This window comes from Chrysochloris asiatica, unplaced genomic scaffold, assembly GCF_000296735.1.
Source record: "Chrysochloris asiatica unplaced genomic scaffold, ChrAsi1.0 scaffold00017, whole genome shotgun sequence".
Taxonomy (NCBI): domain Eukaryota; kingdom Metazoa; phylum Chordata; class Mammalia; order Afrosoricida; family Chrysochloridae; genus Chrysochloris; species Chrysochloris asiatica.
The window spans coordinates 26,496,697-26,497,173 of record NW_006408535.1 but is presented as its reverse complement, the minus strand read 5'-3'; positions in this window follow the sequence as shown (position 1 = coordinate 26,497,173).

The following is a 477-nucleotide window of genomic DNA, read 5'->3' as shown; positions in this document are numbered from 1 at the left end:
TCCTGGCACACATCTGTTGTTGTTGTTGTTAAGTACCGTGGAGTCGATTCTGACTCATAGTGTCCCTGCACAGGGTTTCCAAGGCTGCAAATTTCACGGGAGCAGAAAGCCTCATCTTTCTCCTGTGGAACAGCTGGTAGTTTCCAACTGCTGACCTTGAGGTTAGCAGCCCGATTCGTAACCACTAGGAGAGGTTAATGTAAAACAATAGATAAAAGGGTTTAAATCATGTTGTAAGGTTTCAGGTAATACTTAATAGCAGGATAGGACAAAGTAAGGTTAGTAATGCACACTCCACATATTATACATGAAAGATTAAAAATCATTTGTTTATTTTTATTATTTTTTAACAAAACTCTTTATTGTGATTTGAGTACAGGTTTACAGACAAGACCATCAGCTGTATATTCAAAATTTATAAATTTTATTTCATCTCCATATTTACAATTCCCTCCATGTAGTAACTGTTTGAAATAT